At 41.5% G+C, this 17314-nt stretch overlaps 1 long non-coding RNA gene across 1 annotated transcript in view; it reads right to left on the bottom strand.

The window, feature by feature from the left end:
* Positions 1-792: 792 nt before the first annotated feature.
* Positions 793-17314, bottom strand: part of LOC113125180 (uncharacterized) — a 59186-nt gene continuing 42664 nt past the window's right edge. The window contains exons 6-9 of the long non-coding RNA XR_003295120.1: positions 16050-16166; positions 8812-8948; positions 1987-2020; positions 793-827 (exon numbers count right to left, since the gene is read on the bottom strand). This is a non-coding gene — a long non-coding RNA (uncharacterized LOC113125180). The remainder of the gene's footprint in view (positions 828-1986; positions 2021-8811; positions 8949-16049; positions 16167-17314) is intronic.

Raw genomic sequence — 17314 nt, 5'->3', positions numbered from 1 at the left:
TGACAGGTAATGTGTGTGTGTGTGTGTCCTGCATGCATATGTGTGCATCTATAGATTTTACCATGACTATATGAGTTAACTACCTACACAGTACTCCAAACTACTACTTTTTTTTTTGAATGGTTAATCCAGCAAATTACCCAGCAACACATAATTTTAAAAAAGGACAGGTCAAAGCAAAAGAAGCTAAACTTTACTGGCATCTTACCTAATATATGGACATACTACATTGCCCATAATGCAACAAATAGCATTATTTTTTAAGTTTAGCCTTCCTGCCTAGTAAATAATCAGGTCATTCAAACTCAATCCCCTAAATTTGGATCCAGGGGTTCTGTTATATATTTGTAGTTTCTAAATATCCAAATGAGGTCCAGACTTTGGAGTGCTCCCTGAGCTTTCACAGATCAGTAGCAGTGCTGATTTTGAACCTTAACCTCAGTCATCCCTTCTACCTTGAAGTCCTTGAAGATGACCTGTTGAAAACGATGTGAATTGTGCTGTTTGTGTGCATGTGTGTTTACATGCCTCATGCAAACAAAATGAAGACCCAACAGTAAAACAAAAAGACCTCATGGTGCAACTGGTGGTCAAAACTCCATCGAGGTGTAGCAAAGCCAACAGGAATGTGAAGGGCATGTGAGTGGAGTCTGTGCACGTCCACACAAACCTGAGAAGAGGCGTAATCAGCCAGAATAAAGTGTGCAGGGCCTCTAAAGCTAAAGTAGAATCTTTACAGGCTTGGGTTCAGTCAAATGTACTTCAATTACCTCCCAATTGTGTCCACTGGGAGATTACAGTTCATGCAGAGTCCTTTGAATGGAGCACTACAGAAGAGAACAGAGGACATATAGAAACAGAAGTGCTGTAAATTTTCATGATTAGATGTCATCATATGTACATGTTTTATTCCAATTTACAGAACTCAGTACAGCTTTACTGCAGAAAATGTTGCTTGTTTGTTTTTGAAAGTGACATTTTGTACACTGTTTTGTCAAAACTGTATCTCATAACCCGTCAGTAAAGTAACTAAACTGACAGATGGGAAATGGATGAAAGGGTGAGCGGAAAGTGGGATGAGATGACACAGGGAGGATAAGAGGGAATGGATGAAAGCATGACAGGCGAGAGAAAGACAGGAGAGATAAGGGATGAAGGGTAAGAATAGAGAGAGACAGATGAAAGGATGAGGGGGTAGCGGGGATGACAGGATGAAGTGAGAGAGGGAAGGTGGAATGAGAAAAAAAAAGCAAAAGATAACAGCGGAGAAGAGACAGGAGAGAGAGGAGAGCGATACATGTGGAGATAAGAGAGGAATGGGTAAACTGGGGTGAAGAGGGTAGGAAGACAAGAGCAGGGGATTACAATCTACACGGGCTCAACAGACAGAAACTATCTAAACAAGTAAAGATAGTCAAATCAATGTGACATCACTGATTAACGTTAACAAGATTTTAAAAGAAAAAGTGCCACAAAAAATAAGAACATACTCTCAGCTGATGAGGACAATTGGAAACTTTTTGTATTGTTTAACACACTATGTGTTAATAATAATACTAATAGTATTTATAATAATTATAGTACTTTTCTTCACTGATGAGGTATAAGAAAGAAGAAATATAATGTATTTAATGTAAATTTATGCCAAATTTACAGACCCTTCATCTACATATGTCTCTAGGGGGTATAAATATAATCTTCATATTATTTGAGCCCCACGGCACTTTCTGAACAAGGCAGATACTGAAACAATCATAATAAATTAACCACAAAGTCAGTATCTTAGAATAAATTATACTAAAACAGCACTTGGAAGAGGTTTTACAGACAGTACACATGCAGATACACATGCAAAGACTGTGGGTGAGCAAACCTGCCAGCAGGTGTCTGGCTGGTTGTATATAGGGCAGGTGCACATACGCACACTCACACACATACGTGTACTCCACCTGAGGGTCAGGTATGCAAGGCCAGACAGTTACTCACTTGGCAGCACGGCACCAGCCCTTTGGCAGCTTATCTTGAAGAGAAGACCAGATTTAGTTTTTAGTGTCCACTCAGTGCAGGCAGTGTAGGGCCCTGAATGAGCTCAGAATGAAAGAGTTCAGTGCATAACAAGTTCAGATAATGCTGGTGCCTGCCAAGAGAGGGATTTTTGTGTGGTGAACAAATAGGCAGCAGGAAAATTATACACTATTCTGAGCTTGTGGTGCGTTTACAGACACTATCAGATTTTTCTCTTCAGTAGCATTTACGGTGGCAGCTGAGAAACTTCAAAACATGAGTCGACTTGTGACTTTCTCCACAACCCCTCAATTAAAGAATGGAAAGATTAAATATGATCCACAAAGGACCACATAGATCCACATGTGATGGAGACAATTTCCAGCTCAAACCATGGTCGTCGTGTTGGGTGTGTATTAACGTTTGCACTTACACGACCCAGAAGCAACAATGTACTGCAGTTCTGAACAACCATGCAGGGCCTATAGAAAGCATAAAATCATAAATGAGAAAATGGACCAGTGCCTCAGGTGGTACTGGCCAACTATGCTATATAAAGCACTGCTAACACCTTTTAGAAAGGACATCTCCTTCTTCATGTTTAAGATACATTTGGAAATTGTATCTGCCCATCATGGTGGCTTAGTGGTCTGTACGTGCCTCCAGGAGGCCATTTGTAGGCTCTTGCTTGAGGCTGCAGATTTGAAGCCAGCAATATATAACACAGTACTTCATCAAATAAGTTGTGTGTGTTACTAAGGTATTTTACTACAAGGCAGACAGGAAATTAAGTTCTCCAATTCTGCTGCAGTAGCACTTTTTACAGAGAGCAAAGTAAAACCTGAGCAGCTTTAAGTAGTTTTTACGTGGCTTTGCTGTACATCCAGAATACTTACGCATGATAAGTACTTCTACTTCTACGCATGATAAGTACTTCTACTAACCCACTGGATACAAGTATGCAACAAACGGTGAAATGCATGATGATAAAGGAAACTTCTTCCTCATACTTTTGTTTCAATGAGGGAAAGCAGACAGTGCTGTGAGAGTGACAATAATAGCATAAAAGCTGGATTTGCAAACATAACAATGGACAGCTACTGTACCCAGCAGGATGCAAAAGTTATGGCCTGAGTATCAACACTTGTTGAACACCATCTAGGCAGCAGACGGATGACTCCACAGAGCTCAATGATGGGGATGTAAATAAAGTACAAGTTTCTGAACATTTCTCCAAAATCTGACAGAGGGTGATGAAGAGTGGAACTGATGGAAAGGTGAGAGCAAGGAGACAGCAAAAGCACAATGCACTGCAGTGGATCACTCTCTAAGCAACTGGATGTATTATGCCTGTGTGTGGGCCCTTTCAGATGTTTCAGTATTTGGCATTTCCACAGCTTCATGTAAGACCCAGAGAGGCAAACAAACACACAGTTTATTCATCCATTTTGTCCATCTGAAATTAGTGTCTCTATCTTTATCTTGTGATTCTTTTGAGGGCTCCCACCCTGGGCCCAATGCTTTAGTTTAGTAGTTGATGAGAGACCATGCACTGCTAAAAGGTTACAAAGTAAAAAAGTACAGAGGTTATTTTTATTTACCTATAGTCTCTGGGCAGGAGGCAATGATTAATTTAACATATATACAAATCACAACAAAACATCAGCATCTGGTAATAATGTGATTATCCCATTTTCAAATATGCAGGAATAATTACATAATGCAAGCATGTAAGACTGAGCTATGGCTATGATGCTGCCATGAGCCAGCAGTCTAAGAGTCATCTAATATAACTCCCATACAAAAGAGCAAAATAGCTCTTTAAGTAGATGGCTAGGAAGCCGAGATCGGTTTCTAAGAAACTATACACTTATTAATACCACGTGTCGCCGACAAGAAATGGATTTGTGTTTTAAACAATAAATGCTCATTCATGGAGAAATTGTTATTATATTGAGAAAGGGTGGCTTAAAGCCAGCGAGTTTGTAAAGCGAGCTAGGATTGATTTAATACTCCCTGCCTCATTTAATCATGTAAAACACACAAACATGGTGGTGATTTGTAGGCTGTCACTTCATTCCATTTCTAATGTGAGCCAGACTGTCAGCTAAATGGATCAAGCCACTTGGATGTGCTGGCTCCTTCTCAGTTTTTAAGCTATTAATCTTACCCTTTTCTTTGTGCTTTTGCCTAGTTGGATTTACAAGACAGAAACCAACACAGCAACTGTTTGTTTCCTTTGGAAAATCTTTAGTTGCTGCCCAGAACTAAACAACTTGTAGCCTGTGTACACTCACTAACAAACTGTTTTCCATTTGGAAATGTGCTGTGTGCTGAAACCTGGCCCTTAATGCAGCATATATTGGTCAGGTTTTCACTCTCACTTTTTTCTCTGGTCATGAGCGTGAGAAACTCGCCATCCATGACAGAAATGTCACAACCACAGGTCCATAGCTCCACACAATCCACTTCTCATCTGCAAACACACAAATTTCCTTACATGTGATGATTCCACAGTAACAAGAATATTTGATGGTGTGTGTGCTACATTTTCATCAATACAACCCTGGCTACAGTACTGGCTACCTGCAATGCTGGGAATCTAGGAATTACCAAAATATAGATACAATTTCACAGACAGACGAATGATGCAAATTCTGGATTTCTACAAATAGTTTAAACATAGCGTGATGTTTCCATCCTATAATATTAACAAAAACAAGACCAGAAATAGTATTATACCATCTTCTGAGTCAACACTTTTTGTGCTTCAGCTGGTCCATTTACTTCACTTCATTCTTATTTATTAGTCCACTCACTCCAACATTTCCTGTTTGTTCCAGTGCAAAGCAAGGAGTAAGTAACTTCCAATATGAATGAGAGCAAACCAACAATAGGGAGCGGCAGACAGGAGCACAGAGGAAGAAATACAAACACACATTTGACAAGTAAAACTGTCACAAGCCTTCAGGGATTGAGCCTTTTGGCAAATAAAGGTAGGAGGGAAAGATAAACAAGTCGAGCTGAACGGAGGAGTAGTCAAGCGCTCAAGCAGGAATATGCAATCACACACTCACACACACATTCATATACACCTTTGTGTGTGCTGATGCACCTGCGCGCATGTTCACATAAGGACAGGCGCAACAACAAAGCAGATGGAACACTAAGGAGACCAGACTACTCCACAAACCCTGATGGGGTTAGAATTTAATAAGGGGAGGACATATTGAGGAAAAATGGAGGCAAATGAAAGGCATGCCTATGAATGCAAGCGTATGCACACATACACATGCATATATACAGAAGTGCCAGCAGGTGATAGCATGATTGATTTATAGATAGATTGGTGGTTGTGTCTCAGCTGGTAGAGCCATCTTATCTGAGAGTGTGGACTGCAATACACAAACACAGCTGGGAGCAGGCAGAGAGGAACAGGTGATAAGAGCAAGAACAGTGCAGAGATAAATATCGAGGCACTGTGATAAGAGGTGGAAGGCATGAAAGGCAATGAATTTGAAGGAAGAGAAAGCGGCAGAGCAATTAGAGGTGGGGATATGGAACAGAGGAAAGGAGGAATGAAATAAAGGGCATTAGGGGGACCATGGATACGATGAAGGGATGCAGGGAAAATGGATGGCTTTGTGTACTTGTGTACATACGTGCATAGTGCCAAAGTGTGTATTTTCATTCTTTCATAACCAGAAGGACATCAGTGCACTGGGCACTTGTTGCATGTGCACTCGTTCATGAAAATAGTACAAATCTGTCTGGTCTCTCCACAGGCAGTGACACAGGCCAAAGCCTACAGGAAACTGCTCAGTTCCATTTGGTAATTAAAAAAAAAACTAAAAACTAAAATTGCAAAAGAATGGACATTAGCTCTGTCTCCATTACTTGCTCTTCCATTCACATATAGTACATGATTGTCTTTTTGCTTTGTGATTAGAAAACAGAAATAGGCTACAATGGACCAAGGTTTATGAGCACATTAGTTCAGAGTAGTTTTAACCAGCATTTCCTGTACTATCACAGCTGTGGAGGGCACTGGTGATAACTGCATAGTCATAAGGCGTAGGGGGAAAAAATCTTCTTTTAAGAAGGCAGAATATTGCAATTAAAGAGGTAATGTTTTGACACAGAGTCATGCCTAGTTACCACTCATTTTAAATATTATCACCTCATTAAATGGCTGTTATCATTTGTTCTTACACCCATAATTATACTGTAGGGGCAAAATGCACCTACCAGTAGGCCAGAAGGTGGTTATCATTAAAATGTGCTACAACTTGGTGATGTTAGCAGCTGTAGTAATTATGACAGGAGTAAAAGTCACAGTTGGTGACCTGCTATAAAGTCTGAGCAGAGAGGCCTACTGAGATGGACAGGTCTAGGACTAGGGCCCCACTAACTGACACTGAATGAGAACATTTACAGCAGGTGGTGCCTTTTTCCCATCACACTGGTTGTAGGCCATGCTTTGTTGCTGCTGAGGTTTTGTGACTGATGAACAGTAGTATTGTGTGAGCTTAAAAAGTATTAAAGTAAGTACAAGAGTAAGTCAAACACGTTTTTTTCTCTGTGGGCTCATGCATTTAAAAGTGTCTGTGCATATGTATATGGACAGATGAATGTATGAATGAATATTTGGCCTTAGCAAAATAAGCATTTGGGAGAGGTGTTCCAATACTTTGTGCCAGCTCCGTGATGGTTGAGGAGACTGGGCAAAGGCCTGCAGGGAAAAGTCTGGCTTGGAGGAAGGGCTAAATGAAAGAGAAAGGAGAAGGACAGAAAAGCGCTCAGGTGCATAAAAAGAGTGCTTGGGAGATAGAGAATGAGAGCATAGGAAAATGAAGAGGAGAATAAGTGCAAGAACGATATGAAGAGGACAGAGACAGGGGGATTTGGCCCTCCTCTGTAGGTCCCGATATCTCCGGCGAGCAGGACTGGCCCTCAGCAGACCACAGAGACAGAAGGGTGTATGGGAAAGAAATGGCTGAAAAGTTTCTTGAGCTGGCTGGCTGACTGTCAGGCACCTGCCTCTGGCTTGCCAACCTCCTGCTACTCTCCCGCTCTCTGTCCAGTGGGGAGGAATGAGTCTGGGCTGGAGGAGAGGCTGTTAAGAAAGAAAGGACTCAGGAGAAAGCAGTAGGGTTTCCAGGTAATGATGTGTGAGGGCTAAACAGAGACACGGTTTTAGAGAGAAAGAGAGCGGGAGGGGGCAGATAGCACTGATGGGAAACAGGACACAGCTGTATGAGAGATGCCTCCCCTCCTCACACTCTCCACCTGATTGTCTGATGGTGGCGATGTGTATGTGTGTGTGCCCGAAGTACTGCAGATACTTCACTTCCAATTTCAGTCGACATGCCACTTCTATCTCAATCTATCTCTCTGTCTGTCTCTTTCCACATTTCCCTTAGAGCCCCTAGATCTTCTCCGTCTCCCTCTCAAATGTCACTCTATGTTCCTCGCAGCATTATTCACTCACTATAAATCAGCATGAACACATCTCTGTGAACTCTGTCCTCCCCTCCAACACACTGGAGCTCTGACCTCTGTCTTTTCTGCATTAGGTCAAAGCTTATGTGGTTGTCCTCAACAGACCCAAACAAGAGTAGGGTCCTTTTGCATTCTACCAGTGTGATGTGGATCTATTTCTCAAGCGCTGCGGTGCACCAGACAAGCAGTACATCTAACCAGAGCGGTGTCAGCAGTTTTTGGTTTTATTTGGAAATGAGTTTTCCATTGGAACGGGCGGGCACCAGACAGAACTGTGCAGAACTGTGCCTGAGTGACAACTAACTCGGTGCTAGTTTAATGTTTTCCAGCTGGGAAACAGTAATCCCCTCAAAATATATTATCCTTTGACATTAAAACTCTAAATTAATACATTACAGCAGTATTTATTGATTTTACGGCTGCTTGTGGGAAACACAACAAGCTGTAAACATAATATCTGACGTTGTTTTACTGCAAGAACAATGGAAAACATCTGCTTGTTAACACCAGCACATGTGATGAAACAGCCACATTCACTCTCTTTTAGCTCCGTTTCACAATCACAACCTTCTGAAGGGAGCATAATTAGGGAAATGTTCAACAGCTAGTTGCAAACTTTGGGGTTTATCAGAGATAGATGTAATTGTAATGTAATTTCTCACTGGGTACTGGCTTTTAAGGGCTACCACTGTACCGTTTGAAAATCCCATCATCCCCAAGCCTGTTTAGCAGATGAGGAAGCATCTACAAGAAAGTGTAAAAATGAACATTTCTGTTTGTTGTGTAGCAGTGTGTGTACTGAATGGTAAGCAGAATAAAAGACATAGCGGAATTACAATATTGTGTGCTGAATCAAATCAACCCATTTTTACAGCAGCTTTGCCAGGACGGCTGACAAGCTGAACCAGAGCCCACGTTTGCGTTTGCACTTTTTTTCTACTCAGATTGTGAATGGAGGATAACAGTCCTGACAATAAAAGCATCGTGGGTCTAGTGCCAAAACACAAACTGCTATCCTAGTGTGCATAGTCAGACAAAGCAAATTTGGCTCTGTAGATGAAAATTTGAGGTGCACTGATTACACAGTGAAAGGCAGTGCAACACAAGCTGGATGAATTATGTGAACATAAGGGGCTTGCCACAGGTTTTTTATTTTCTCATGAAAAGTTTACACTCAGTTTTACTACTACAAATCGCCGCTTTATGAAACAATGTATGAGAGAGTTGTTTCTAAAGTGTTTGTTCAGTTTGAAACTGTACATGTACAGTAGTGCGAGCAGTGCTGTATATTGTTAGTTTCTATACCTTGGCAGGAGGATCTCATGAGGGAAGAAAGCACTGAACCACTTCACTCGCTGGTAGAGAGGCAGTTTTCTCCATATGGTTTTCCAAGACTCATTGTCGTGGAGTTCAGAGGATACTTGCATTGGCTCACTGGGGACCTGGGCAGAGAGGAGATGGAAGAACCAACAATGTAGGGCGGTTGACAGGAGCGAGAGCAGAGATATAATACTAACAGAAAACAGACGATGAGGAAACCTGAATGGTGGACGTAATGATACAAAATCTCGTTACTGGCAGATCACATGATAAATGTCATTATTGTTTACCAGCTATCAAGGAAAAAAAATACAATGTATTAAAATTATAATTCCACGGGAGCTTTTCAGTGAACATCTGTTTCATTTTATCAGACGGTGGCAGGGGGTGTGCATCTTTCACTTCAAGTGACAAAAAAATTAGGGCACAGTAACAATGAGCAGAACAAAAGTAGTGCAAACTGACAGAGGGGAAAAAAAAAAAAAAAAGTCCAAGGTGCAGCAACATTTACACAAATGATGTGATCATATCAGTTAGAACTGGCTTGTTTGGTAGCTACCAGGGTTTGAATGACAAAAAATATAATGTGTTATAATTTTACTGCAGTTATCTGAGAAACATCTGCTCTGCTTTGTGTGCTAGCAGCACTAGGGATCATTAGCGACAAAACATGAGCTTGCGGTAAAAAAAAATTAAAAAAAATAAATAAATAAAAAAGTTGCAATAGAACAGAGGGCAGAAAGATAGAGCAAAAACTATTAAAGGCTTTGTCAGATTTATAATAACACACTGTCTTTTTCAGATCATATCACTGATTACTTGCTTGGCAGTCTGCTACCAAGGTTTAAACAAAAAAAGACATTTCAGGAACAGATGCTTCACTTTATTGGCAGGTTGCCGTCTGTTCAATGTACAATGTTTACAGTTTTGTTTTTTTTTTTCCCCTTTTTATACCTGTGCTTCTTGCACTGGATAATATCAAAGGGACGTTACATGGTACCTGTATTGTGATAAAGGATGGAAATACTACCAGGGGCACGTTTAATTTAATATATGAGTTTCAAAAATGATGTGGTACTCACTGTACAATATAATTTCATAGCACCTCTTCAGCTTCCAGCTCTGTCAAGTGAAATCCTAGAAAAGGGTTTATGGGAGGAAGGAAGCCATTCTTTGACAAGACTTGTCTGATATTACAGTTACCTTTCCTTTTAAGAAGTAGTTTTAGCATGTATCTCGTGTTCCCAGAGGTATAAAAAGAGAATCCAGAACAAAATTACTACTCCGAGGAGTGCACTGCTTTTAAAACAGTGCGTCTGTGAGTGCGTGTGCACAGGTGTATTTATGTGGGTGCACGTGCTCACGCATGCACATGTGGGTGGGACAGGTTCGGGAATAGACGGTATCTAAGCAGAGACAGAAGCAGAAGAGAGGAAGAGAAAGAGACAGATAATGAGAACCAGGGGGAGGTGATGCTGGCATGGGGAGAGGAAGATAGAGACCAGAAATAGACATGCAAAGAGCAAGGTGTTGAGTCAGAAAATGAAAGAAGAGAAGGGGGGGAGGACAGAGTGAAGTAGGGAGAAAGTGAGAGAAGGAGTGAAAATGCACAAGGAAGATGGAGAGGCAGAAAAAGAAGAAGGAGAAAATGAGAAATGAAATGTAGAAAATAAAACAGGAGAGAAAGAGAAAATACAGGAATAAATTGTTAGAGAATAAATGGAAGGAAGAGTTACTAACAGCAAGATGTGGGGAGTAGGGAAGAGAAGGAGAAAGAGACACAAATAGACATGTGAGGCTGAGTCACACTGGGAACCTAGAACAAGCTGAAAGCATACAGAATTATGGCTGAAACCACAGGGAGCAAACACAGTCCCTTTGCATATGTGATTTAGCGATGCACTTCGCAAGTGTGCTGTGAGAAAGCAAGGCCAAAGAGCACTTAGAAAAGGCTCGAAGACAAAGAGAAAGACAGATGAAGGTTTAGCAGGTGAAACACAACATGCTTAAAGAGATGAGCACTTAGCTTGGCATGCGTACCACACACACACACACACACACACAGTTTCTGATCTCTCCCCACCTACTCTGGGTCTGAACCCCATTCCGCGATTTCTAAGAGGATCTGGTGGTGTTGGTACAGGAGTGACACAGAGTGACAAAGAAAGAGAGAAGGAGGAGGAGACAGTGACGGCCCTTAGTGTTAAGGAGAGGTACCGTACGTAGGCCATATAGAGAAGTGTCAGCCAGAAAAAGCATTCAGCTGGGGCAATATCAACCATGTTTCAGTCTGAAACAGCATCATGTACATACTGTCACCAGTAAGCAGCAGCAATTAGCATGGTCTTCACTGTGTGTCGCAGGATGTTTCTGCTCTGTCCACAGGAGTATGAGGGCACGTGCAGGAGAGACATGGTCGGCTGATACAGATTTGGGTCTTTTGACTGTAAGAAAGTGTGAAACGGGAAAGAAACAACTATAAAGGGTTTGCTTGGTGTCAGTCTCCTGTGTGCTTTAGTGTATATATACACAAGACCAGTCACCAAGCATACATGTACATTTAAAGACAAAGTGTTCATATTTGTGTGTGTGTGTGTGTGTGTGTGCCTAACTGTATACGCATAAGCTAATAAGTGAAGTGTATTTGGCTGTACAATGTCTTGGGTGTCCATTTACAATATTGTAAGGTGTCACCATCACCAGTGGGGTTTATCTGTGTGTGACTGAGCCCACACAGACAACCTATCCACAGAATCAACATATGTGACGATAATATCAGTGAAGAGACTTATGCAGTATGTTTGCGGTGCCCTGGCGATGGCGTTGCATCAGACTTGCAGTGGTTTTAATGCTACATTAGGCTAAGAAAATCCAAGCCTGTGGACTTGCAAACATGCATGTACAGCACCAGATAAAAAAAATCTAATCTGTTATTCTGGGTTTCAGTACCTAGTCAAAGATCTATTGAACATGAAGCACAACACCACAACTTATCGTAGAGTTTGCTAGAATTAAAACATCTTTGTGAACACTCATTTCAAATCTGACATATATCACACAAATTCACACAGTCACCAAGTGCCACCCCAAAAAAACCGCACCATATGGCTGATAGTTGCGGAGTATGACGAGCAGCTTAGGTTTGATTCCAGCATGACTTGTGCTCTGGCAGTAAAAGGCTGAGATCAATTTTTAAGTTTCACTCTTTCTCCATGAAGAAAAAAAAAAAAAACACCTTCATGGTCCAGATACGTTGGCTGCACTGTAAAACCTGTTCCTTCAACTTTAAAACTGTACTATTTTACATTTTCACCAAATGTATAAGTGCTGCATTAGATTTTAAAATGCATCTCTACCTTGAAACTTTGGTAATAAGCTGAAGAGAGGATTTCCTACTCTGCTGCCACAGTAGTTACAGAACAAAACCTACCCCCACAAACAGCAAATACTAAATGAACCACAGAAACCACAAGCTACCGAGCCACTGACTGCAATCACTGGTCTCCCACAGAACATGAGAAAACGAAAGTGTAAAAGCCTTTCCTTTGACTGTAACATCACACGGTGTATGTCACGACACTAGGAGTGAGTTCAGTCACTCACTGTATGTCCGGGTGTGCCACTTTCTCATTTGTCTGTCTTACTTAGACTCCATGTCAACAAGATGATTCACACTGGTGCTTTAATCCCCCTCACTTAGCCCGCATGATCCGTTTAAAACACTCGCACAAATACTTTCACATACACAGTTCTAGCCTCCCTTGAAGCGTAGAGGTTGGTAGACAGCAAAGGAGCTCTTAAAACTGATTAGAGGGGGGAAGGCCCACTGCAGATGATGAGATACACTCAATTAAACAGGATAGGGCTCTATTGTGCCCAGGGGAGCCATGCTAAACCAGTACGAAGAGAAAACCATGAGACAGAGATTTGTAATATCTGTAGGATGTGTGTGAGGATGCCTGTGTGTGTATGAGATGAGCATCAGAGTTGACAGATACATCTGGCTGTTTGGCAGTCGGTTTATGATGTATATGCTTGTATGGGTGTGTGCGTTTATGTGCATGTGTGTCCCTTAGAGACAGTGGATGTGATCATATGTTGTTGATGCATCCTGATACTTGTGATAAATGCTCCAACACGTCTGTGTCAGAGCGAAGGGTGATAATGTGTAATTTCTTGGAAGGGCCCCTCAGGGACGAATGTTGTGATATTCATAGTAAATGAGAAATGGATGGACAGTGTGAGAGGGAAAGAAAGAGACAGAGGATCATGGGGGAATTGGGAATACAGGCAGATAAAAACAAATAGAGATTATTAGTCAAATAGACACTTACTCTGAGTTGTAATCTACAGGAAACGGCAAAGCAGATCCACATCAAAACTGAAATATGTTGTATCATTTATAAGTATTCTTTGACACTGAATCCCACTGTTTATGTAACTTCCTGTTGCTCTTGTGCCGTCTTTCAAAATCCTGAAATTGACAACACAATTTTACACAACATTCTTCACTGCAGTATACTGTAACATACAACTGATGCTACATTTGGCTGTATTTTGAGTGCCAAAATAAATAAAGAAAGAAATAAATGAATGAATAAGCCTGGCAGAAATCTGTTACCAGATTTTGGAAAAATGTTGCCATCAATGCATGAGGGTCAGTGAAACGGCTGTGGGTTTGGATTATCAAGCTAATGTGGCTGCCACTGGAGAATTGGCTGGACCAAACTTTTATCTATGTTTGGTTCTGATTGCAAATAGAGATATATACATACACAGTGGAATACAAGGGAAAAAAGACATTAAATAATTGTAGCAATGTGTGACAAAAATGGTATTTACACTGATTTAGTGAAATTACATATGTAGTGAGAACTTTTTCAAGCTCAGTCAAATGCTTATGTTGCTCATTTTACTGGATTCATAAAAAGGTGATGACTAAAATCAGCAATAAGATCTTAAAATGATGACATTTAGTCTCCAGTTCATGCTCTTCTATCCTCTAGTGGTAAAAAAAAACCCACTGAACTTTAATAGAGCTTCCATTTCAATTTTCTTTTTATTTGACATTCTATTCAGAAAGATGATTCACTCATTTAAACCCAGCTGATGGAAATGCACCTTAGTAGCATTTTGTTTTTTGATACATTTCAAAAACTTGCATAAAAACCACTTGACAAGTGACTGATGAGTGCAGAAAGAGAGCCAGAATGTGACGGAGAGTAAGTGGCACACAGCAGGTAAATAGAACAGGTTTTCATAGACATTTTCCAAAAGGATCCCAGGTGGTAAGTTTATTCTGTAGCCCAGGGAGCCAGTCTGTTTAAAACCTATTACAGCCTGTGTCCTGTGGAGACACACTAGCACAAGGCCCACAACCTATTTCTGCTTCCAGTCCGAGGGGAGGAAAGAGGTCAGCTCCCAGTGAAGCTGACAAGGTAGGTCATACATTGTCTTTTCCAAGATCTCGTTTCAGGTATGGAGAAACCTTGGCTTTTTAATGACATGCTTGCTAACTGGGATTGTTATTATTTGGCCAATACTCTGTAATATTCCATGAAGTGAAGTGGAGACAAATGAAAACGCAGACTGAACTCAGCTCTACTTTTTATAAAAGGCATTTCAAACACACTCTGTCTTTTTGTATTCTTTTTTTTATGTGGTGACCTTTGTGATGCCATACATACAAAGGTCACCAGAACTTGGAGATAAATACATCATCAAGATACATCACTGAACAGGAATGAAACCTTTACACAAACAAGTATTTATATGCTGGAGACAGAACGAGAGTTTAAAACTAGACTGTGTGGAAAAAGAAAGTGTACAGATGCTGACTGATGTGCAAAAGCGACCACAGAGACAGACAGGCAGCTGCCTGACAGTGAGCCAGACAAACAGACAAGAGGAGTTGAACCACACAGCAGGAGGGGCGCAGCCCCTCCCCGAGCCGCCACACAGAGGAAACACATCTCCTGTAGCATACTCTGATCGAGGTGGAAATGAGGAACCAGTGGAGCCTGTCAGAGCAGATGGCTGAGAATCCATTAGCTAATAGTGGAGGAGCCTCCCAGCCAAACTAATGACGCCCTTATTACTACGCTGCATGCGCTCCCGCCCAGCCAATGGACTCTGGCTGGGCCTTTGTTAGTGCTGGGTTACACACATGATCACACACGTGTGTGTACACCAACACATACAGTACATGTGTGTGCCTTACTACAGCTGTGAGGACCTTGTGTTCCCTTACCCTAACCTTAGAAATTACAACTAAATGGCTAACATCGACTCTGACCTAAACCTGATTCTAACCTGAACCCTCAAACCAAGTCTTAAGAGCCTTTTGAAGGTGTGAAGACCAACCAAAACACCCTCCCCAAATTAAAATACCCTCACAATGATGGCACCAAACAAAAATCTGTCTATATAAACATTTTAGTACATATATAGTATATACCTGCAGCATACGAATACAGAGATGATCGCAAACACAAAAACCTGTGTGCTATATTCCAGTGCATATAAACAGACATAAACATCAGCAACATGATTTATGCAGGGTGGAGCGGAGACAGAAAAAGACTGTGGACTGAGACCCATCCATCTCTCCATCCTTCTGCACACATGACTGCCACCTCAAAATATGCCATCTGCTTTTCACAGCACTGAGAGCAAAGGAACGAGGCAGAGATGAAAAACACAATATCACAGCTGCATAAATAATTTAGCGTGTGTGTGCTCTGCATGCGATAATGCACTACTATTCATCCATCTATCTGCCTTCACCTGTGTTTAGAAACACACTCAGGCACATGCTCATGGGCATGAGGACACAACCGTCTGCAAGCTAAACCCGCTAACAACCCTGAAAATTGACAAGCAGAGAGACAAGGACAAAAGTTACAGTCAGTCGGTGCAGTGACAGATGTGGTGTCTAAATATTGTCCAAATCTAGTGAGGACTCCAGTTGGACCAATAGCAAGAGGTGTTTATGTACATTTCAGTACTCCACTGAATATTAAAAAGAGATGACAGGAGGAGGGCCTCTCAGGACCAACTCTAGGGGGAGATGAACCACAGCTGAACTGTGTTTTATTTGGCATCTAACTACTTGGAAAAGGGTTCATCAAGATGAAAAAGCCCTGGCGTACTGACAGAACGTAATAAAACACTACCTCTATGTAGCAACACTAAGCTTGACTGCTGATCTTACATCAGCTTACCTTTCCACAGTCTATAATTGGTGTTTCCACAGCAGGGAAGTCCTGGGTGATCCCATTTAACAGTGGCAGGTCAGCAGATGTCATCTCAGCAATGTTGTTCATTGCCACTGGCAGGTTCTGAGGGTAGAGAGACAAAAGAAATGTTTAAATAGAATTTCACTTCCTGTTGTCTGAGCTCAGTTTATTTGTAAGCCCAGGAGAGCTGTTTGCGTGGCGACCATTGAAGTCAGTGGTTCACCTATACACTGGCATTTGTAGAAAGACACGGCGCTAAGAAAAGAAGATGACAGCTTAGTTTGGATTCACATTCCAGCTAATGGAGTCAGTAAATGCCTACTATTCCCATGCAAGTTAGTCCTAGGCCACTTAGCCATGAGGGCAACCCCACAGAGAGTAAGTGACAGCAGCTTGCATGACTAATTTTACTTTGAAATGCAAACTAATAGGATTTTAAACAATGGTGACATTTTAGTGTAAAGACTGAGAAATGTGACAACCAGTGTCATTAGAATGATCGGCTTACATTGCCCTAGAAATGATTTTGTGATCAGGTACAAAATGAGTAGGTCTTTTCAAGTTTGCCTTTTCAAGTTTTATCCCCTCTTTGATACATTTTTGATCACAGCCATATCCCCTGTAGGGCGTTAGACACACATTTTCCCTGTGTCAAGCCTTCATCTGCAGTCGCTGCCTCTTGACTCCCTGTGTGTCTGTGTTAGTACGTGTGTGTGACAGCAGGCCTGGAAAGACACGCAGAAGCAGAGAGAAGGAGTGCAGTCCTGTTGTAGAGCGTCTGGCTGGCAAAAGATGAGAATAAAAGGTCAGGTAAGAGGTGAGTGGAGATGCACACTGCATTCTTGTGGTGCCAAATGCCTGTAAGACCTTTCCTCAATCTGCCAGATAACAGTATCCAATCTGAACCACAGGGTTAGCTTAGGCGGTTTGGTTAGAGCCAAAATAAAGAGGTGAGTAATGGACAACAGCTAACAAACAATCTTAATGGATTTGTGTGTTTTTGGTATGTTTGTCTACGTTAGCTTTCAGACAGAGCTCCACTGGCTAACTGGGAAAGTATGAAAATACATTATCTCCACTGTTGCAAATGACATGAGAAGACAAATCTTTCCAGCAACATGAGATGGATTTTGCGGATGAGGAAGTATGAGGTTGTGGGGCTGTGCTCCAAGCCATCTGGTCCTTGTGAAACTGAAGGGAAAGCTGTGTCCTCAGCAGTAGGTCGAGTGCTTTCTCAGTAGCTACTGAGC

The sequence above is a fragment of the Mastacembelus armatus genome, chromosome 18 (assembly GCF_900324485.2).
Source record: "Mastacembelus armatus chromosome 18, fMasArm1.2, whole genome shotgun sequence".
Classification (NCBI taxonomy): Eukaryota; Metazoa; Chordata; class Actinopteri; order Synbranchiformes; family Mastacembelidae; genus Mastacembelus; species Mastacembelus armatus.
The sequence above is the reverse complement of the archived record's forward strand: the minus strand, read 5'-3'. Positions and strand labels throughout refer to the sequence as shown.